Below are 23,261 nucleotides of genomic sequence, written 5' to 3'. Positions count from 1 at the left end.
CAGCCTTTACAGCACCTACAGCGTGGTCACCCAACTTTTCTAAAGAGGTCTGTTGCGTCTCCTGGAAATGGATGAATAAATTGTCACTTAGGTGTTATCAGTTATGGATGTGCCCGTACAATGGTCCAATCAGTCTCTACCAGGACACTCCCCTTTAACGTATAGTCACTACCCAGCTTTTCCAGAATCCTGAACAACACATCTGCCTTGGGGGAGAGTGTTTCTTTCTACAATTGGGCAGAATTGTCTTTCGGTAATCTGGAAAAACTAAGTCTCAATCTCTGCAGCCGCGGCAATGGTGACCATACTGTATTTCCAGCTTTCCCAGGATCAGATACAACTAAACAGCCGGGAAATACAACTTTACAACAAGAAAAGTTGCAAGACAGAAGCCTGATGTGATTGTGACAGGAGACGGCAACACATGAACTGATACTGCCCAGCTTTCCCAGATTCCTGAACAGCAAACTCCAAATTTGGAGTCCTTATGGCAACCCAGCTTTGCCAAATGCAGATACAAGGGCCCATGAAAACACAGGGGAGCGGATTGTAACTAGCGCCGGGAGAGTCGGTCATAAATTATATCGCTTCACCCCCGCTGTGTCATCTTTGATTTTTCGCATCTTTTACGATAATTTTATTCCCCGTGTTTAATGCGCCGCCTCCCCTCACACTTTTGTGACCCGAGGACACAACTTTCCTAGAAAGAGATGAGCCCAGAAGTTAATGAACTGCCCCCCAGCAGTGAGCGCCTCTGATGGCTGATATTAGCATATCACAAGGAATGAAAAAGCAGGAACAAAACGCCACAAAGCGAGCAAATAAACGTATCGGCAATGACGGAAATTAGCGCCATTCCTGGCCACATGATTGGTGGGGGGAGGTTCATTCAGAAATGGTTTGATGATTCTGCGACGCTTTAAGGGAACGAAATGTAATAACCGGAGACGCCAAACGCAATATGTGATATGAGATGTAGCAGAGCTGACTGTGTTATTTCACTCTGGCACGGGGTTGCAGTTGGTCCCCCAATAGTCCCATGGAGAGGTGTCGGGCTATAGTCACACAACCGTGTCCATTCTTCAGCCTTGAAAAACGGACCAAACGGTCCATATATAATGGCCGGTGTGCGACCGAGTAAATATCAAGATTGCGATCGGAATTCTGATCCCGATCTTCTCCGGCAAGATCGAGGTCAGAGGTTATCTCAAGATCGGCTCAACCCTATTCATGTATAGATCATAAATAGGGTTGAGTGACCGGGATCAGGAAAGATCGGACTCCGATCGGCGATCAAGCAAATTTCACGAACTGGAAAATGATTGGAAATCAGATTTTAAAATCGATCCTGAAATCTCAAGATCGGCCCAACCCTAATAGACACTCAATGGTGTGAATAAGGCCCAATTCAAGCTCATGCCCCTTTCTTGAGACATGACTGACACAATAATTCACCTTCTCCGCATATAAAATGACAGCCCAATGACTTCCACCAGGCCCGGGGGATGCGCCTGCTTTCCAGGTCCCCCATTTTTAGGTGCCTGCTGGATGTTCTGAGAGTTGGCAAGTATAAGTGATGGACTCCTTATGACACCAGGGCCTGTACGTGCCTATTACTTATGCACCCTCTATAGAGAGCCCCTGGGCACAAGTAAGATCTTCAAAAATGGGACGGTCCAATCTGTGATAAACTCCTGGCATTTCCTACATATGCTTTACGTAGCAGAGCCGAGTGTGCGCAGTCAGACAACCATTGAAGTGAATCAAGATCAATCCGGTTATGCGGTGACTTTCAATCACTTTTACTGAAGCGTGACGTAAGACGGCAAAATTGTGTAAATCTGGTGGCCGGCTCCGAGATTATTGATTGTGTCCATGGGCAATAATCGCTTTGTATATGGTCATAAAAAAAATGGATTCCAGCCAAAAAACAGAATTGTCCTCGGATATTAGCAGTCAGCACTTAAACGGCGAATGCGCAAAGGAGGCGGAACAATGAGAAGCCATGAAAAAACTACTGGAAAAATCATCTAGTGTCGTCTCCTCCGCAAAAAATGGCAAAATGATTGGGAGAATCTTCACATCTTTGGGCGATTTAACTGGAATCTCAAGATACATGAACTACGCGATTCGGATCATTACTCCCGCGAATTCTGCGCCGCTACTATATTCATCATGTAGCGGCAGAAGTTGCCCGCGGCCGAGCCGAATCCAATAAACTTTATTAACAGCTTCAGCTAAAAACAATTATTTCAGAAATTAAGAGGTTTTAATGAAAGCCATCAATATGGCGGATCCCAAAGGCAAGCGTGTCATATCGCCTGAAGAAGCGGTAGACAGTACGCCAGATGTTTCGCAATTTACACGATATATTTGACTAAATTATGTTTCATCCTCTGAACTCCATTCATGACCCTAAAATGAAGGTTACGAGGCGGCATCGAGCGTCTAACGCTGATTAATGAGCAGTAACGGGGCGTAAGAATCTCAGGGGACACGTGATGGAGAATTATACCGCCATGATGCATCGATAGAACATGTACAATATTGTGGTGCGGCTAAGTGAGGTGTTTACAATGTTGCTGAGGATGTTACAAATAAAGTTTATTGTTAGGACACTCTGTAGGCCTCAAGTCTAAATTGCTGCAGGCAAATGGTAATGCAGTTGCCCATAGCAACCAATCAGATTCCTGCTTTCATTTTTTGCAGCGTTGTTTAATACACGGAAGCTGTGATCTGATTGGCTGCTATTTACATCTATTACTTTCTCCTCAATAAACTTTATTTGTCAAACCTTACACGAATATATTAGTACACAGAGGGTTCTTTTCAATTAGCTTTATTTATAGCCTATTGTAAACACTGTATTTTATGACACTTTGCCGCCATTTTCACATGAAGTCCAATATTCTTAGCAGATATGGGAAAAAATTTGTGTAAAAATTTTGCGTAAAATTGTCACTTCTTGGCGGTTTTAGGCAGACCTGAGGAACATTTTTAAGCCCGATTCTCAATCCAGGGCCAAATGTGCGCCACATTGCCACGTCTATGCCAGAAAACTCACTGTGTTGATAAATTTCCCCAGTGGCTGATTTTAGGCCCCGACACCCCCACCCATTGGCAGTTCTCAGCAGCTGATACACAGAGAATAGCGCAGGAAGCAGACAGGTCCGTTCTCTGTGTAGTGGATGAACCGAGTCACCGCAGCTCAGCGCTCAATCAAGAGAATGGAAGCCTTTCTGCAATACCCTGGTCTGTCCACTACACAGAGAACAGCGCTGTCTGCTTCCTGCTCCATTCTCTGTATATCAGTGGCTGAGAATAGCTGACTGGTGGGGATGACGGATGTAGAACCAACACCGATCTGATATTGATGACTTATGTTTAGGATAGATGATCACTAGTTTGCCAATTTTTAGTTGTCAGGGAGAAAAATTCTCCAAGGCCTTCTAATGAGGCCTGCTCCATTTGGGGCGTGACATGCCCTCTTTTGTAGCATCACACCTCATTTTACAACGTGGACACTAAATGTGGTTGTCACACCCAATTTTTGTGACATGACCAGTATATAAGGGACTCACGTGACCCCTATTAAGATCAATAGTCTGATTGTGTCCAGCAGGGCCTGAAACATTTGCACAGTACACCAGGAGATTACTTATTTTTTGCGGGAGACTCTCAAATCTTTTGGGAATGTTGGCAAGTATGGTTTATGTCCCACCTCTGGACGGACTGCCCTTTGTGGATGGGGTTTTTGTAAACACCATCTCTTTTCAAGAAGGGGCATGTCCAGATTCCTGGGTTAGTTTGTGAAGATTTGCAGCAGGGTGGCTCAGTGGTTAGCACTGCAGCCTTGCAACGCTGGAGTTCTGGGTTTGAATCCTGCCAAGGACAACATCTGCAAGGAGTTTGTATGTTCTCCCCGTGTTTGCGTGGGTTTCCTCCGGGTACTCTGGTTTCCTCCCACATGCCAAAGACATACTGATAGGGACTGTAGATTGTGAGCCCTGTATGGGACAGTGACTGACAATGTCTGTAAAGCGCTGCAGAATATGATGGCGCTATACAACTAAGAATAATTAATGATGATGATGAAGATTTGAGACTCAGCATGTTTGTAACAGTTAGCAACAAGGACAGGTATAAAATGTTCCATAATAATTCAATGAAGAGGAATTCTGGTATTTTTTGTCCGCCTGCTACCCCCAGCAGAACATTGGCTTTCCACCCAGATGAATGGGCCACTTCAACCGAGAGTCTCGAGCTGCGGCCTCCATGGCTGAATCAGACGTGGCATCGGCAGCAACGCTTATTTTTTTGGCATCCTGTTGCAATATCTTCCTACCTCGGTGTCGCCCCAAAGTCAGCAAATTCCTGTGTGAACAGCCCTTTATTGTTCAAATTTTGGAAGGAAACAAATCTTGTTACAGCAATTTGCAGAAACCGCGCTCTGTTTTGTACAGGGACAAGTCAAATTTGATAGAATTGTTCCTGAACATTCAGGCCAGTCCTGGCAAATTCAGGTCTGCGGGTAAGTACGGTATGTTTTTGTTACCTGATCTGCGAGTCTCATTCTGGAGATTTAAAGGGGTTATCCATTTTATCTTTATTGATGAGCTCTCCTCAGATCAATGCCTATGGATAGGCCATCAGTAAACGTGAACCTGACAACCCCCTTAAATTTTTGCTGAATTTAAGACGAATCGATCCTTGCCTTGCATCCCATGGGCTGTAGATGGTTTGTCTGTGTATCTGAAGTCGCCGCCACGTTATTCCGGTTATAAATAACAACACAGCAAAAAAATTGTAATGTAAGCAAAAAATATATTTCTCTGAGACTACCCGGAGACATTAGTGCCTGATAATAAGGCCCATTGATTGCGCGGCCGTGTACGGAGCGCAGGAGTAAAAACAATTACCTGGTAACAAACTTTCCGCTCTACATGACATTACGTAAGAGTTGCAATATTTCAGCTCCCGATACCGTGCGCGGTGCTGACTCCGCTCCTGGCGCACAATCGATCCTAAATAGATTAGTCCTGCCTATCAGGTTACAATGAAGTGTGCGAATGTGCTGATGTATCGATCGAGCATCGATTAGACCTGCCTTGCAGACCTTAAAATAGACTGCAGAACACGGAGATCTATGGATTGGCGATTGATTAGGCTTGCCTGTTAAGGCTGCCACAGGAAGGGGCGGAGAAGGATTTATTAATTAGATATAGTGATGTATGTAAAGTAACCGCTACGTAGGTGTACGGCGCCAATGTTATACCGGCCGCCCGATTTAGCAGCCACTTTAGATTCTATACCAGGGCTGCTATATTTACTAAAAATGTAGTCATGGCAACATACGCAACGTGTTTTACACTACCGATTCCCCAAATTGCTGCTGGAGATAAGTGGTCGTTTATGGTCATTAGTTGTTGCTCTAATGTTTGGGCTCTTAGTAGGTACTTGGGGTGGATCCAGGAGCTTTGTGATCCGGAGGGCCCTACCGATCGGCTACCACACCCTCCACCTAGGGACGTATTGTTAGGCCTAGTTCACACAGAGTTTTTTGGTCAGGGTTTTGAGGCCGTAAACGCCTCAAAACCCGGACCAAAAAAACGGCTCCCATTGAAATCAATGGGAGCTGCGCAGGAGCTTTTTCCGGGAGCCGTTTCTTCCGCCTCCCGGAAAAAAGAAGCGAGGTGTTCATTCTTCGGCCAAGTCGCCTCGCGAGTCAGCCTGAAGACACACCCTCTTCCGGACTCGGCCCATTCATTGAGCCTGATCCGGAAGCGGGTGCGCAGCTGGAAGCCGGTGCCGTGCACCGGCTTTCAGTTCCGCAACACGTTTTATGGATCGGAACCTGAGGCAGCCTCCGCCTCAGGTTCCGATCCAAAAAACTCCGTGTGAACTAGGCCTTACAGGGTGGCCCAAGTGAGTACATGTAAGTATACCTCTCCAGGGGGTCGTGTGGACACAGGGGTGGGGCCTAATAGTAACCGTCTGGCAGGCTGCATGGATATAGGGGTGGGTCCTAATAGTAACCGTCCTGATAGGCTGCATTGACACAGGGGTGGGGCCTAATAGTAACCGTCCTGATAGGCTGCATTGACACAGGGGTGGGGCCTAATAGTAACCGTCCTGGTAGGCTGCATTGATACAGGGGTGGGGCCTAATAGTAACCGTCCTGGTAGGCTGCATTGACACAGGGGTGGAGCCTAATAGTAACCGTTCTGGTAGGCTGCATTGACAAAGGGGTGGGGCCTAATAGTAACCGTCCTGGTAGGCTGCATTGACACAGGGGTGGGGCCTAATAGTAACTGTCCTGGTAGGCTGCATTGACACAGGGGTGGAGCTTAATAGTAACCATCCTGGTAGATTGCATTGACACAGGGGTGGGGCCTAATAGTAACTGTCCTGGTAGGCTGCATTGACACAGGGGTGGAGCTTAATAGTAACCATCCTGGTAGATTGCATTGACACAGGGGTGGGGTCTAATAGTAACCGTCCTGGTAGGTTGTATGGATACAGGGGTGGAGCCTAATAGTAACCGTCCTGGTAGGCTGCATTGACACAGGGGTGGTGCCTAAAAGTAACCATCCTGGTAGCCTGCATTGACACAGGGGTGGAGCCTAATAGTAACCGTCCTGGTAGGCTGCATTGACACAGGGGTGGTGCCTAATAGTAACCATCCTGGTAGGCTGCATTGACACAGGGGTGGTGCCTAATAGTAACCATCCTGGTAGGCTGCATTGACACAGGGGTGGAGCCTAATAGTAACCGTCCTGGTAGGCTGCATTGACACAGGGGTGGAGCCTAATAGTAACCGTCCTGGTAGGCTGCATTGACACAGGGGTGGAGCCTAATAGTAACCGTCCTGGTAGGCTGCATTGACACAGGGGTGGTGCCTATTACAGTCACAGATAGTCACATTGAATACATATTAGGAAGCTGTGGGGCTTAGGTAAAGGAGACATCTCAGCTCCTCCTCCCCCTCCCGCACACGTCACTGAGCATGCTCACAACATTCTCCCATCTCACTGTGTCCAGGTACTTACAGCAGCATTTCCACATAAACACATTGAGAACAGTTACACCTGAGACATTTTGGGTGAGATAACATTTTACAATCTGACACAATTGTTTGTATCCAATTTACACAAATTTTGATGACGATTTCGCCACATTTCTCACCTCCGGGCCTGACTATTAATAGCGCACACAATGTATTATATCATCCGGGCAGGTCAGGACAGACTCGTGGACACGTCGTGGGTTATTCCAGCACATTTCATACATTTGCAATAACTTTGGCGCCTTTGGTGAATATTTGGTGGGTTTTTCATCCTTCTCCTTCTCGGTCACAGCTTAGGGTAACTTCAGCTCTCACAAGACATTTCCCTGCTAAGACGCTGACCTTTCCCAGCCACTTCTCCAGATAATCTCTCCTCCCTCAGCAGGCCAGCACTCGGCTCATGTTTATCTGTGTAAGAGCATTACCCATGCATCACCAATCTCCCCGCGCCATCGCTCGCTCACTGGTGAAAGCTGCCACTATACTGGAGATCTCCCCGATACTGGTGGGAGGTCAGAGGTGGCGACCTATGGGGGGGGGTCTATGTTATTGGTTATACAAGGTCGCATACTACACAGCACATCATTAGCTGTCTATAGGGGAGAGATATATGTGATATATAGAGAGTGTCCTCAACATATTCTGTGGGGGGGGGAAGATAAGCTGTGACATCATCTATTGTGGGTTCAGTGGTGTTATCTATAAAGGTGTTATCTTCTGTTGTAATCCTGTCTGTGATGGAAATAGCTAGATAACCACTGCAAAGAAACCAACTACAGAATTGGCGAGTGTAGCTATTATTAGGCTTAGTAACCAGAGTGAAAAATTGCAGGATATCGTACTTAAAAAAATAAAAATAATAATATATAAAAAAAGTTCTTAAAGATAATTTTAACAAAAATTAAATCTATAATTACTACAATTGCTCCACCCCCTCATAAGGAAACTAATATGTCTAATTGATATAGAAGGAGCTTTAAGGTGAACCTTCTACATACAGTATCATTGCAGTTTGTTACAGGCGTCTTATCCCAGGACTGCAGCTTGTATAGAACCCTGGACTCCCAGGATCCATGACTGCGGCTTGTATAGTGTGTACAGTCACGTACCCATCCTTACACATGTATTGTACCGCACACTACTTCACCCGCAGGTCACAGCCATCTCACTCTGTGTATGAAAACTTGACACTCTACAACACGACTGTAACCTTAAGACGGTGGCGAGATTATTTATAAAACCTCCTGTAATTTCCAGACCCCTCTCCGAGCACAAGGGAAGGGGGGTGGGGGGTCACCACATATTATAGCGATATTATGTTACGTGCATTATCCAGTTACGTGGATGACAGAAGTAATGAAGGCGCTGACCTTACAAATGTTCCCAGATTACAGAACAATCTGTCAAGTAAATTCCGATAGCTGAAACTAAAAATACCAAAAAGCTGCCGAGATCAATGTCCGCTATACATTATTAACCAGGCACTTATACAGAGAGTAACACAACCCCCTCCCCCAATTATATACTGTTATAGGAATACCGTCCATAAAGTAACTAAAGACCAAGTCACCAAACATAGAATGAAAAACAAGTGACTGTGTACATACATTACATTACTTATCCTGTATTATACTCCAGAGCTGCGCTCACTATTCTGCTGGTGCAGTCACTGTGTACATACATTACATTACTTATCCTGTATTATACTCCAGAGCTGCGCTCACTATTCTGCTGGTGCAGTCACTGTGTACATACATTACATTACTTATCCTGTATTATACTCCAGAGCTGCGCTCACTATTCTGCTGGTGCAGTCACTGTGTACATACATTACATTACTTATCCTGTATTATACTCCAGAGCTGCGCTCACTATTCTGCTGGTGCAGTCACTGTGTACATACATTACATTACTTATCCTGTATTATACTCCAGAGCTGCGCTCACTATTCTGCTGGTGCAGTCACTGTGTACATACATTACATTACTTATCCTGTATTATACTCCAGAGCTGCGCTCACTATTCTGCTGGTACAGTCACTGTGTACATACATTACATTACTTATCCTGTATTATACTCCAGAGCTGCGCTCACTATTCTGCTGGTGCAGTCACTGTGTACATACATTACATTACTTATCCTGTATTATACTCCAGAGCTGCGCTCACTATTCTGCTGGTACAGTCACTGTGTACATACATTACATTACTTATCCTGTATTATACTCCAGAGCTGCGCTCACTATTCTGCTGGTACAGTCACTGTGTACATACATTACATTACGTATCCTGTATTATACTCCAGAGCTGCGCTCACTATTCTGCTGGTACAGTCACTGTGTACATACATTACATTACTTATCCTGTATTATACTCCAGAGCTGCGCTCACTATTCTGCTGGTACAGTCACTGTGTACATACATTACATTACTTATCCTGTATTATACTCCAGAGCTGCGCTCACTATTGTGCTGGTGCAGTCACTGTGTACATACATTACATTACTTATCCTGTATTATACTCCAGAGCTGCGCTCACTATTCTGCTGGTGCAGTCACTGTGTACATACATTACATTACTTATCCTGTATTATACTCCAGAGCTGCACTCACTATTCTGCTGGTACAGTCACTGTGTACATACATTACATTACTTATCCTGTATTATACTCCAGAGCTGCGCTCACTATTCTGCTGGTGCAGTCACTGTGTACATACATTACATTACATTACTTATCCTGTATTATACTCCAGAGCTGCGCTCACTATTCTGCTGGTACAGTCACTGTGTACATACATTACATTACTTATCCTGTATTATACTTCAGAGCTGCGCTCACTATTCTGCTGGTGCAGTCACTGTGTGCATACATTACATTACTTATCCTGTATTATACTCCAGAGCTGCGCTCACTATTCTGCTGGTACAGTCACTGTGTACATACATTACATTACTCATCCTGTATTATACTCCAGAGCTGCGCTCACTATTCTGCTGGTACAGTCACTGTGTACATACATTACGTTACTTATCCTGTATTATACTCCAGAGCTGCGCTCACTATTCTGCTGGTACAGTCACTGTGTACATACATTACATTACTTATCCTGTATTATACTCCAGAGCTGCGCTCACTATTCTGCTGGTGCAGTCACTGTGTACATACATTACATTACTTATCCTGTATTATACTCCAGAGCTGCGCTCACTATTCTGCTGGTGCAGTCACTGTGTACATACATTACATTACTTATCCTGTATTATACTCCAGAGCTGCGCTCACTATTCTGCTGGTACAGTCACTGTGTACATACATTACATTACTTATCCTGTATTATACTCCAGAGCTGCGCTCACTATTCTGCTGGTGCAGTCACTGTGTACATACATTACATTACTTATCCTGTATTATACTCCAGAGCTGCGCTCACTATTCTGCTGGTGCAGTCACTGTGTACATACATTACATTACTTATCCTGTATTATACTCCAGAGCTGCACTCACTATTCTGCTGGTGCAGTCACTGTGTACATACATTACATTACTAATCCTGTATTATACTCCAGAGCTGCGCTCACTATTCTGCTGGTGCAGTCACTGTGTACATACATTACATTACTTATCCTGTATTATACTCCAGAGCTGCGCTCACTATTCTGCTGGTGCAGTGACTGTGTACATACATTACATTACTTATCCTGTATTATACTCCAGAGCTGCGCTCACTATTCTGCTGGTACAGTCACTGTGTACATACATTACATTACTTATCCTGTATTATACTCCAGAGCTGCGCTCACTATTCTGCTGGTGCAGTCACTGTGTACATACATTACATTACTTATCCTGTATTATACTCCAGAGCGGCGCTCACTATTCTGCTGGTGCAGTCACTGTGTACATACATTACATTACTTATCCTGTATTATACTCCAGAGCGGCGCTCACTATTCTGCTGGTGCAGTCACTGTGTACATACATTATTTATCCTGTATTATACTCCAGGGCTGCGCTCACTATTCTGCTGGTACAGTCACTGTGTACATACATTACATTACCTATCCTGTATTATACTCCAGAGCTGCGCTCACTATTCTGCTGGTGCAGTCACTGTGTACATACATTACATTACTTATCCTGTATTATACTCCAGAACTGTGCTCACTATTCTGCGGGTGTAGTCACTGTGTACATACATTACATTACTTATCCTGTATTATACTCCAGAGCTGTATTCACAATTGCAGGATTTTGCTGTCCAACATTACCTTCTTTTCAGTATATGCCTGGAGCCTGTAATACTTATTAGCTGTTCTGTCACTTGCTGCTAAGGTAGAGGGAAGAAGAGCTGCTTCATTAGTCTGACCACTGACCTGCATAGAGATGTCTAGGTTAATAGAGGATCGGTGCTGCATAGAATATAAGGCTGACAGTGTGATAACATATATAGAGAATTTGTTTCATTCTACAGCTAAGTCTAATGTGTGTAATGTTATATAAATGTAGAGGTTCCCTTTAAGTGACCCCATGTCCCAGTATCTCGGTGCCAAGTTCACCCCAAGTCTCTGCATCCTCTCTGTATCTGGTTGCCATTGTTCACTGCGGATTCTCCACCTAATTGCCTTCCTATATAATGACGCCGTTGCGATGTATCCTCCGCATTCAGCCTCCAGAGCTGCTCATCTATTTATCACGGCAGAGCTGGCAATGTTGTGACAGAAAGCAATCTGGATTTCATTTTCCACTTGCAGCTGTGTGATATGTAAGCAACGTATTAATCGGGTCGGATAGCGATCATTAGTCAGAGGAGATTACGCCACATCCTCTCCGCCGGATTTCTCTGACGCCGATACTTTATGTGAATCCCTCTAAACTCATAAAAGCTCAGATAAAACAAAGGACCGCACCGAAATACGCCGTGACATCCGAAAGACGAATGCAACGGGAGCAGCGTCCCTCCGGAGAGGAGACGTCGCCTCCAATCTGTGTCGCCTTACAACATGAAATTCAGCGTGCCGTCTCTTTAAAAACAAAGTATCAAAAGTGGCCAATCACCTTCTTCTAATCTGAATTTATTTCCTGATTGTAGATTTTTTTTTTCTGTTTTTTGTCCATGATGACGGGGGCGGCCATGTTGCCTGAGCTCCTCCACTGCTCTGTTAACAGCATTTAGTGACCTGCTTTACGGCACTCTTATGGCCATAGGCAGCAATAGACTGGAGCCGACTTATGGGGAGGAGCTAAGCTGTGACATCATCTATTGTCGGTAGTGATGTAATGATGAGTCGGTGGTGTTATCTATAGAGGTGTTATCTTCTAATGTAATCATATAATGTAAATTAGGTAACTGCTGCAAAGAAATGGGACGACTATGGAGCTCCCTGCAAATGGCCCTTTAAGACTTGGTTTAAAGGGATTTTCCTAAGTTGTCTTTAAGGGAGCATACTTACAATCAATGGGCTGTTCTATGGTGCAAAGTATTCTGGGGGGACTGGAGTAAACGTAAGTTCATGGGCCACCATTGGCTCTCTGCTAGTCATGCCTTGTTGGTCCTGCAGGGGCGCTGTGACCCTGATCTAGCGGAATACTTCCCTTCCCCCACACAGAGGAGTCAATCGTGCACCCCACCGCAGTGCATCATGGTCCCTACTGTTGGCGCGGTGGAGATGCCCTTTAAGTGCTGCACATTGTCTCATGCCCCGCCCCCTTGGCCCCAGATAACCTCGGTCGTGCCCAGTCACATATTGGCGTTCATGACTAATAAAGCTGTTTGGAGTCGCGTGGAGCGGCTGTTACTGCAATATTTGTCTGTGCGCTTCCTGCTAACTTTCTGCCGTCAACCCCAGGAGGCAGCGAGCCAGGTTTTAATTACCAATTAGGTTAGAATTTGTAGCGAGGGAAATATCTGCGCACTTCTCCGGGATGGAAATGGACGAATAAATTAAATATTATATTTTCGGCTTATTACCGTGAGACTCGACGGTGCACCGTGACCAAAAGGGTTAATGGAAGCCGATTACCGCCAAACTGGATAGTACCGCAATCTGCGAGCGTCGTGTATAGTGCTGTATACTGTGGGATGGCACAGGAGTCTCTTAAAGGGGAAGCGGCTATCAGTGCGGATCTTTCATCTGCCATACACATGATGTCTAACACTTAAAGGGATCCTATTATTTCAACTGAATTTTTTCTGCCTATCACGTCGGAATAGCTTTAAGAAAGGCTATTCGTCTCCTACCTTTAGATGTCTTCTCCGCGACGCCGTTCAGTATATAATCCAGTTTCTGTAGGTATGCAAATGAGTTCTCTTACGGCACTGGGGGCGTCCCCAATGCTGCGAACTCTGTAGCGCCGCCTCCATCTTCTTCAGGAACGGGTCTTCTTTGAGTCTTCTTGCGGCAGTGGCTTCAAACTTCTAGGCCTCGGCCCTAGGACAAAGCTGACTGCGCATGCCTGCTGGCCACAAGAAAGTGGTCGCTTACAATACTATGCAAGTGGCCATTTTCTTGTGGCCAGCAGGCATGCGCAGTCGGCTTTGTCCTAGACCCAAGGCCTAGAAGTTTGAAGCCACCGCCGCAAGAAGACTCATAGAAGACCCGTTCATGAAGAAGATGGAGGCGGCGCTACAGAGTTCGCAGCATTGGGGACGCCCCCAGTGCCGTAAAAGAACTCATTTGCATACCTACAGAAACTGGATTATATACTGAACGGCGTCGCGGAGAAGACATCTAAAGGTAGGAGACGAATAGCCTTTCTTAAAAATGAGTAATGTAATGTATGTACACAGTGACTGTACCAGCAGAATAGTGAGCGCAGCTCTGAAGTATAATACAGGATAAGTAATGTAATGTATGTACACAGTAACTGTACCAGCAGAATAGTGAGCGCAGCTCTGGAGTATAATACAGGATAAGTAATGTAATGTATGTACACAGTGACTGCACCAGCAGAATAGTGAGCGCTGCTCTGGAGTATAATACAGGATAAGTAATGTAATGTATGTACACAGTGACTGTACCAGCAGAATAGTGAGCGCAGCTCTGAAGTATAATACAGGATAAGTAATGTAATGTATGTACACAGTAACTGTACCAGCAGAATAGTGAGCGCAGCTCTGGAGTATAATACAGGATAAGTAATGTAATGTATGTACACAGTGACTGCACCAGCAGAATAGTGAGCGCAGCTCTGGAGTATAATACAGGATAAGTAATGTAATGTATGTACACAGTGACTGCACCAGCAGAATAGTGAGCACAGCTCTGGAGTATAATACAGGATAAGTAATGTAATGTATGTACACAGTGACTGTACCAGCAGAATAGTGAGCACAGCTCTGGAGTATAATACAGGATAGGTAATGTAATGTATGTACACAGTGACTGTTCCAGCAGAATAGTGAGCGCAGCTCTGGAGTATAATACAGGATAAGTAATGTAATGTATGTACACAGTGACTGTTCCAGCAAAATAGTGAGCGCAGCTCTGGAGTATAATACAGGATAAGTAATGTAATGTATGTACACAGTGACTGTACCAGCAGAATAGTGAGCGCAGCTCTGGAGTATAATACAGGATAAGTAATGTAATGTATGTACACAGTGACTGTACCAGCAGAATAGTGAGCGCAGCTCTGGAGTATAATACAGGATAAGTAATGTAATGTATGTACACAGTGACTGTACCAGCAGAATAGTGAGCGCAGCTCTGGAGTATAATACAGGATAAGTAATGTAATGTATGTACACAGTGACTGTACCAGCAGAATAGTGAGCGCAGCTCTGGTGTATAATACAGGATAAGTAATGTAATGTATGTACACAGTGACTGCACCAGCAGAATAGTGAGCGCAGCTCTGGAGTATAATACAGGATAAGTAATGTAATGTATGTACACAGTGACTGTACCAGCAGAATAGTGAGCGCAGCTCTGAAGTATAATACAGGATAAGTAATGTAATGTATGTACACAGTGACTGTACCAGCAGAATAGTGAGCACAGCTCTGGAGTATAATACAGGATAAGTAATGTAATGTATGTACACAGTGACTGCACCAGCAGAATAGTGAGCGCAGCTCTGGAGTATAATACAGGATAAGTAATGTAATGTATGTACACAGTGACTGCACCAGCAGAATAGTGAGCGCAGCTCTGGAGTATAATACAGGATAAGTAATGTAATGTATGTACACAGTGACTGCACCAGCAGAATAGTGAGCGCAGCTCTGGAGTATAATACAGGATAAGTAATGTAATGTATGTACACAGTGACTGCACCAGCAGAATAGTGAGCGCAGCTCTGGAGTATAATACAGGATAAGTAATGTAATGTATGTACACAGTGACTGTACCAGCAGAATAGTGAGCGCAGCTCTGGAGTATAATACAGGATAAGTAATGTAATGTATGTACACAGTGACTGTACCAGCAGAATAGTGAGCACAGCTCTGGAGTATAATACAGGATAAGTAATGTAATGTATGTACACAGTGACTGTACCAGCAGAATAGTGAGCACAGCTCTGGAGTATAATACAGGATAAGTAATATAATGTATGTACACAGTGACTGTACCAGCAGAATAGTGAGCGCAGCTCTGGAGTATAATACAGGATAAGTAATATAATGTATGTACACAGTGACTGCACCAGCAGAATAGTGAGCGCAGCTCTGGAGTATAATAGAGGATAAGTAATGTATGTACACAGTGACTGCACCAGCAGAATAGTGAGCGCAGCTCTGGAGTATAATACAGGATAAGTAATGTAATGTATGTACACAGTGACTGTACCAGCAGAATAGTGAGCACAGCTCTGGAGTATAATACAGGATAAGTAATATAATGTATGTACACAGTGACTGTACCAGCAGAATAGTGAGCGCAGCTCTGGAGTATAATACAGGATAAGTAATGTAATGTATGTACACAGTGACTGTACCAGCAGAATAGTGAGCGCAGCTCTGGAGTATAATACAGGATAAGTAATGTAATGTATGTACACAGTGACTGTACCAGCAGAATAGTGAGCGCAGCTCTGGAGTATAATACAGGATAAGTAATGTAATGTATGTACACAGTGACCAGCAGAATAGTGAGCGCAGCTCTGGAGTATAATAGAGGATAAGTAATGTATGTACACAGTGACTGCACCAGCAGAATAGTGAGCGCAGCTCTGGAGTATAATACAGGATAAGTAATGTAATGTATGTACACAGTGACTGCACCAGCAGAATAGTGAGCGCAGCTCTGGAGTATAATACAGGATAAGTAATGTAATGTAATGTATGTACACAGTGACTGCACCAGCAGAATAGTGAGCGCAGCTCTGGAGTATAATACAGGATAAGTAATGTAATGTATATATACAGCTCTCTATATATACTTTGTATTTCTGCTCTGTGATGGACATGCCCTTTAAATCTGCCGGAATATCTTGGAGTCCCCCTTGTGTATCCGAGTTGTCAGATCTCACATCAATATTTGGAATCCCACATTGTATTAGAGCATAAAAGAGACTAATATCGGCTGATGAAGCGTCCGCGCAGATTTTAGGTCAGCGGAGAAGATCCGTCACTTATCTTACAGGGTTACGCTTCTGTCTGACATTATCTGAAGGACAATTTTGTACAAATGTCCGGGGGGCTTGTCACTCCTGATCCGCCTCGGACCCCGGTAATGAGATTCTCCAGGCAGCATGAGGGACACAGCAGGGAGGGAAAAAGCACAAGAGGACGTAGAAGGCTCCGTGTCCCAGCGCAGCACACCCTGGTGCAATGGTGCAGTGCGCCGCTGCCAGCTCACAGATGGGGACCTTGAGAAGTTGGCACAGACGTTAAACTAATCTTGTAACAGGAACGACAGACTTACAAGCGCTGGCCTCACATAGCCTTCAGGAGAGCGGAGGAAATCAATAGCTCTCTGCTGCGTATATATATATATATATATATATATATATATATATATACCGTATATACGTCACTACAGCAGAAATCACCATTTAAAGGGAAACTCCGCTTTGGGTCCAGACTAAATCCATTATAGACAAGACCATATTCTAATGTATATTCTTTGATGTCAGGCCCTTAGGACTCTCAGAGGCGGATAAATGGTAGTGACAGTGATTCTACTGTGCAGGTGTATACACATAATGAGGCTCCTCCTCCTTGTCTTCTTACAAATACAGACCCCCTTTCATACAGGACGCCTTTCACTAGTTCCATTATATATAACATTGATCCGCTAAGCCTTAGCTGTGTCTGTACCTGGAAAAGCTGGGTGACAAGGACTATCAAGGCTAATAAAATATTTACTATGGTTGTCACCCAACTTTCCCAGATACAGAAAAATCCATAACTGGATAAATATACTTGTCAGTAACTGGGGGACTTTTGTTTACATTATATTATACACTTAAAGGGGAAGTCCATACGATTAGGATATGGAGATAAAGGAGGGGTCTGACCTCTGACCTTAATCCTACTGCTATTTATCTGAGTAGAGCTGGGCTGCAATACCAGGCACGGCCTGTGGGCACGGTGGCGCTGTTTCTGGAGGACCGCAGCCATGTTTTCCCATACATCCCCTTCACATCCTCTGGAGTTGCCCTTTAACCCCACAGATCGCACATTAATACCTGATTATTATTATTTTACGCTTTTCTAATCGCCGGTGAATTATTATCTTCCAATATTTGGGAATTGAATTAAATAAATCCCCGGTGATTTTCCCCTTTAATCCCCGATCCTCGTTCCATAATCCTCCTTCCCTTTGTCTTATTTAATAAGATGCTCTGGCCCTGATGTGAAGGAGATGAAAGCGGGATTATGAGTTTTGCGCGTTTTTTCCCCCGGCGGAGCGCGGTCCCGTGGGGGCGGAGCCGGCTTTGTAGTGTCTCCCCGGCCTCACATTCATCTTCCTGCAATTAGCGAAAAATAATCATTTCCAGGAACCGATCTGCGCTTATTTTTAGATCTGCAAAATAATTCTGATCTGCAATGTCTACAACACTGGACTCAGCTTTCCAAGGCTCCTGAATGACAAACCTGCCTAGCTGTGCAGTAATATGGGGGGAGGGGCTGGATCCCTGCATGGTAAGGCGCAGTCACCACTCAGGACTCTGGAAAGTAAGCTGTAATGGCAATAGCACCCAACTTTCCCAGACTCCTGCACACTCCTGTGCAGTTATATGAAACAAGAGAATAGATCCCTATGAAGTGCCATTTAGGGCTCAGAAAAAGATGGGTTAACAACCCCTAAGAAAGCTGTAATACAAGCCATAATGATTAACACCCAGCTTTCCCAGACTCCAGAATGACAAATTTCCCCTTAGGAAAAATATCATTTAGGTCCCTTGGAAAGATAAGTAAAAACCCATAAAGAACCTGTACTAAGAGCCATCTTGGTAAACACCCAGCTTTCCCATAATCCTGAATGGCACAATTATCTGTGGAATAATATAGATTGAAAGGTTACATACCTATGCATTGCCATTTCAGGAAAGATGGGTAATTAGTTGTAATCCCTAAAAACCATACACCCAGCTTTCCCAGACTCCAGAACAGCAAATCTATTTGATTGTATAATAAATCAGTCAGAGGCCAAATCAATTCAAATGGCGTTCAGGACCTGAGAAAGATGGGGAAATACTGGAAAACATCATGTGGAAGCCATATTGATTGGCACCCAGCTTTCCCCAACAGTATGGACAGATGACACTGGTGACCCCCATGACCTGAGCTCGCACCCCTTTAGCATCGCACCGAGGTGTGTACTTGTGGAAATCTCAGCACAAGTCTATGGAATGAGATTATGACCATAAGAATCCCCATTCTAAGGCTGGACGACCCTTTGACACGTCATAGACAGGTAACAGGATGATACCGGTGACCTCCATGACCTCGCGCCCCTTTAGCACAGCACTGAGATTTCTGATGAGATCCGCTTCCAATCAATGGCCGTGTCCTGAGCACGTGACATCTCTAAGCGGTGCCAAAGGGCACATTTATCTATAAGACCAGGGCAATGACCGGAAGCGGAGCTGAGATACCCCCAACATGTATCTATGACGTATCAAAGGGATATCTGTAGCTAGATAATAAGGAATACTTCTGCCCTGGGGCGCTGGTGGTAACGCTGTTTCCTGCACAAGTCTCGGATACAAGTGAATTATCTAGATAGATCTGGATCCATGTGACACTACCAGGAATCTGAGAGACCCGAGAAGAATGTCCCTTATAGCAGAAGCCCCACGCCCCCTCCCCGCACCCACTCCTCACATGAACGCCCTGAATAACCCACATTCACGGAGAAGAAAACACCCTCGTCAGCACTGGCACCGGGTTCAAGTCCCGGAACAGACGAAGAATTGTGTAGAGGAGATGGACGCCGCGTTTTCAGCAGAAAGTTAGCAATTCAGATGGTAATGAGAGATCTGCCCCCTCGTCCCCGGCTCTGCTACATCAGCTGCCAGGATACAACTGCAATGCCCTCAGTCTGAGCCATGGCCAATCACAATCTAATGTACAAGAGTCTATTGCAAAAATATTCACCCCCTTCAAAAATATTCACCCCCTTCACCCCCTGTCATTTAGTGCTGCCTTGTACATAGAGCCGCACATTACAGATGTCTGCTATTACTATCAGGTGTCATCCGGAATAATCTGAAGGATATTTTTCCCGTCAAGTTACTCTGTAACATCTCTAAGAGGTGCGAGCAATTAACTCTGTTATGTCTAATTAAACCCCTGACATACTTCACAAGACGCCTGTCACATGACAACAGAGACGACTCGGAATACATTTACACTGCATTAAAGTGATAGTCCACGTCAATGGCGGCGAAGATGAAAACTGTTATTTACCGCAGACCCGCAGGGATGTTCTATCTACATGTGTACAATGACATAAACACAGCAATCAGTCATTAGAAACAAAGCACTGCTTAGTCAGTGACTAAGAAGGACGGGAGACAGGTATAGCTTGTATTATACTCCAGAGCTGCGCTCACTATTCTGCTGGTAAAGTCACTGTGTACATACATTACATTACTTATCCTGTATTATACTCCAGAGCTGCGCTCACTATTCTGCTGGTGCAGTCACTGTGTACATACATTACATTACTTATCCTGTATTATACTCCAGAGCTGCACTCACTATTCTGCTGGTACAGTCACTGTGTATATACATTACTTATCCTGTATTATACTCCAGAGCTGCGCTCACTATTCTGCTGGTGCAGTCACTGTGTACATACATTACATTACTTATCCTGTATTATACTCCAGAGCTGCGCTCACTATTCTGCTGGTACAGTCACTGTGTACATACATTACATTACTTATCCTGTATTATACCCCAGAGCTGCGCTCACTATTCTGCTGGTACAGTCACTGTGTACATACATCACATTACTTATCCTGTATTATACCCCAGAGCTGCGCTCACTATTCTGCTGGTGCAGTCACTGTGTACATACATTACATTACTTATCCTGTATTATACTCCAGAGCTGTGCTCACTATTCTGCTGGTACAGTCACTGTGTACATACATTACTTATCCTGTATTATACTCCAGAGCTGCGCTCACTATTCTGCTGGTGCAGTCACTGTGTACATACATTACATTACTTATCCTGTATTATACTCCAGAGCTGCGCTCACTATTCTGCTGGTCACTGTGTACATACATCACATTACTTATCCTGTATTATACCCCAGAGCTGCGCTCACTATTCTGCTGGTGCCGTCACTGTGTACATACATTACATTACTCATCCTGTATTATACTCCAGAGCTGCGCTCACTATTCTGCTGGTACAGTCACTGTGTACATACATTACATTACTTATCCTGTATTATACTCCAGAGCTGCACTCACTATTCTGCTGGTACAGTCACTGTGTGCATACATTACATTACTTATCCTGTATTATACTCCAGAGCTGCGCTCACTATTCTGCTGGTACAGTCACTGTGTACATACATTACATTACTTATCCTGTATTATACCCCAGAGCTGCGCTCACTATTCTGCTGGTACAGTCACTGTGTACATACATCACATTACTTATCCTGTATTATACCCCAGAGCTGCGCTCACTATTCTGCTGGTGCAGTCACTGTGTACATACATTACATTACTTATCCTGTATTATACTCCAGAGCTGTGCTCACTATTCTGCTGGTACAGTCACTGTGTACATACATTACTTATCCTGTATTATACTCCAGAGCTGCGCTCACTATTCTGCTGGTGCAGTCACTGTGTACATACATTACATTACTTATCCTGTATTATACTCCAGAGCTGCGCTCACTATTCTGCTGGTCACTGTGTACATACATTACATTACTTATCCTGTATTATACTCCAGAGCTGCGCTCACTATTCTGCTGGTGCAGTCACTGTGTACATACATTACATTACTTATCCTGTATTATACTCCAGAGCTGCGCTCACTATTCTGCTGGTACAGTCACTGTGTACATACATTACATTACTTATCCTGTATTATACTCCAGAGCTGCGCTCATACTTCTATAAGCAGTCTGCTTATACCTACATTTAGTCTTTGCAGTGTCTGGTTTTAGTCTCTTCTTTAATGTAAGTCACTACCGTAAACCCTTCAGGGAATGCTGGGAGATTTCAGCTCTGCTTAATAAACAGAAGTTCCACAGATTATTCATTAGAGAGCAGTAACCGCGGCCCATGTGGCGCTTTCTTTCTTTTCGATGCTCCAGACGGGTTTCTCAGATTTGGTAGAAACACAAGAAAGTTTCCATTTTCATAGACACAAAGTAACAGAGAGATAGCGCTGGAATATTCCTTTACATGGGGGTCACATATAGAACACCATATACCGAGCCCTTCCTCCCATCAGGGGTTAATCCTTGGCGCGGGCGTTTCGGCGCTGTCAGATCGCAGCTTCCCTGATGGACGTTATTTTAAGTACATGTTATGGAGTCCTCAGGATTTCGGTTTAGTGACCCTTTAAATTAACTAATTAAATGAGTCATTAAGTTTATGTAGAAGTCAAATCCCCAGAAGTAAATAAGAAAAGTTCAAGGAAATAACAAATCCATTTTCTGCCGAGCAACTTTGATCTGTAAGAACCTAAAAGGATCTGTACTCCAATCACACCCAGAGCTGCATTCACAATTCTATTGGTTGGCACCTGGAATCTGTCAACACTGTACTGATAGACTCGCCACGTGGTATCTGTCAGTACTGGGAATACAGACATTCAACGTTCTGATTCTGAAAAAACTCCCTTATACTCCAATCACATCCGGAGCTGCATTCAGAAATCTACTAGCTGGCAAATGTAATCAGTCGACACTGCGCTGACAGACTCACCTAGGACAGCAGCGATTGGTCAGAATAATACAATGTAACCGTAGATAACTCCGCCCAGAAATAAGAGACTTAGAAGCTTCCGCGTATTATAGATGGAGCGGAGTCTCCTTTAAACCGTCACCGAACACCGTAAAAGAGATAAAAATCCACAAAAACTTCTGCCTAACCCTCCACTAATAACTCTGTCAGTCTCTCCCATATCAGCCATCCATCACATCTAGGAGACGTCTCCCAGTATCAAACCAGTCAGGTGTCAGTCACCAGCAGAACGAAACTACCGCCATCTCTGCACTGTAATTATGTGTGATATGTGACGCTCCGAGCCATAACAAGCTGTCACTGAACATGTACCCATCCAATGCCGAGACAGGCGCTGCTCCTACCGCCCTACACCACATCGTATATACACCGAAATATGTAACTGCTCCACTCAATATAATACTGTCATCTGCATATCACAGCACTTATATTCTTGAACATAGAAGAAGTATTATAGTAGTTATATTCTTGTACGTAGGAGCAGTATTATAGTAGTTATATTCTTGTACATAAGAGTAGTATTATAGTAGTTATATTCTTGTACATAGGAGTAGTATTATAGTAGTTATATTCTTGTACATAGGGGGCAGTATTATAGTAGTTATATTATTGTACGTAGGAGCAGTATTATAGTAGTTATATTCTTGTACATAGGAGTAGTATTATAGTAGTTATATTCTTGTACATAGGAGCAGTATTATAGTAGTTATATTCTTATACATAGGAGCAGTATTATAGTAGTTATATTCTTGTACATAAGAGTAGTATTATAGTAGTTATATTCTTGTACATAGGAGC

The 23,261-nt window shown here is 44.1% G+C and overlaps 1 protein-coding gene across 1 annotated transcript in view; it reads right to left on the bottom strand.

Annotated features, from left to right (window-relative positions):
• Nucleotides 1-23,261, bottom strand: part of IGSF11 (immunoglobulin superfamily member 11) — a 236,411-nt gene that overhangs the window by 143,792 nt on the left and 69,358 nt on the right. The window lies entirely within an intron of this gene.

The sequence above is a fragment of the Leptodactylus fuscus genome, chromosome 2 (assembly GCF_031893055.1).
Source record: "Leptodactylus fuscus isolate aLepFus1 chromosome 2, aLepFus1.hap2, whole genome shotgun sequence".
In the NCBI taxonomy this organism is placed as follows: Eukaryota; Metazoa; Chordata; class Amphibia; order Anura; family Leptodactylidae; genus Leptodactylus; species Leptodactylus fuscus.
Note: the sequence above shows the minus strand (reverse complement) of the source record. Positions and strands in the feature narration are given on the sequence as shown.